Below are 778 nucleotides of genomic sequence, written 5' to 3'. Positions count from 1 at the left end.
CCTATCATTTCCTTCCTTGTACTACCACATGTTTTCCGCAAGGAATATGGTTTAGTAAGTTGCAAACCACTTTCATGGTACACACCAAAGAGGAGAGGCCGTGATGATGGTTCCATGGCCCTGGATTAAAGCCAGTCATCCGGTCAGGGGGCATGGGTGTTTCCAGTTGGGACCGAGAGGGGGGCACCCCTTAGAGCGCGCGTATATAAATTTGATCCCATGCTATTCGAGATTGTGATCTCCCCGTCTCAAAAGTTTTTCTTGGACGATGACTAGGGTGATTCCTAGCATCGATAGGTAGGATGGGTGTGTACCGGTTAGCTGTGTTTTCTTCCGAAACACCGTAAACGGAACTAGTCCTTCGTGACTACGGAAATCCGTTGGCTGTGGGAAAAATTTTGTACAAACTCTGCAGAGTCATATATTCCTCCGAATCATCTATTCCATGTCCAAATTCGTTCCATCCTATCCTAACCAATTGTCAGTTTTGATGACAGAGACTCCGGTGAATCGCATGAATGCTAAGTCCGGTCAAATGATTATTCCTGTGGATGGACTAACCCGTTTATTATCATGGATTAAATGTTCATTATGAGTATTATTTACTTGTGAATAAAAGCCCTTTCTGTGATGTCGCTCAGACGTCCGACTGTGGCATTTCTTTTAAAGCCCTTTCTGTGATGTCGCTCAGACGTCCGACTGTGGCATTTCTTTTAAAGCCCTTTCTGTGATGTCGCTCAGACGTCCGACTGTGGCATTTCTTTTAAAGCCCTTTCTG

This window comes from Triticum dicoccoides, chromosome 3B (genome assembly GCF_002162155.2).
Source record: "Triticum dicoccoides isolate Atlit2015 ecotype Zavitan chromosome 3B, WEW_v2.0, whole genome shotgun sequence".
NCBI lineage: Eukaryota > Viridiplantae > Streptophyta > Magnoliopsida > Poales > Poaceae > Triticum > Triticum dicoccoides.
This window is presented reverse-complemented; position numbering follows the sequence as displayed.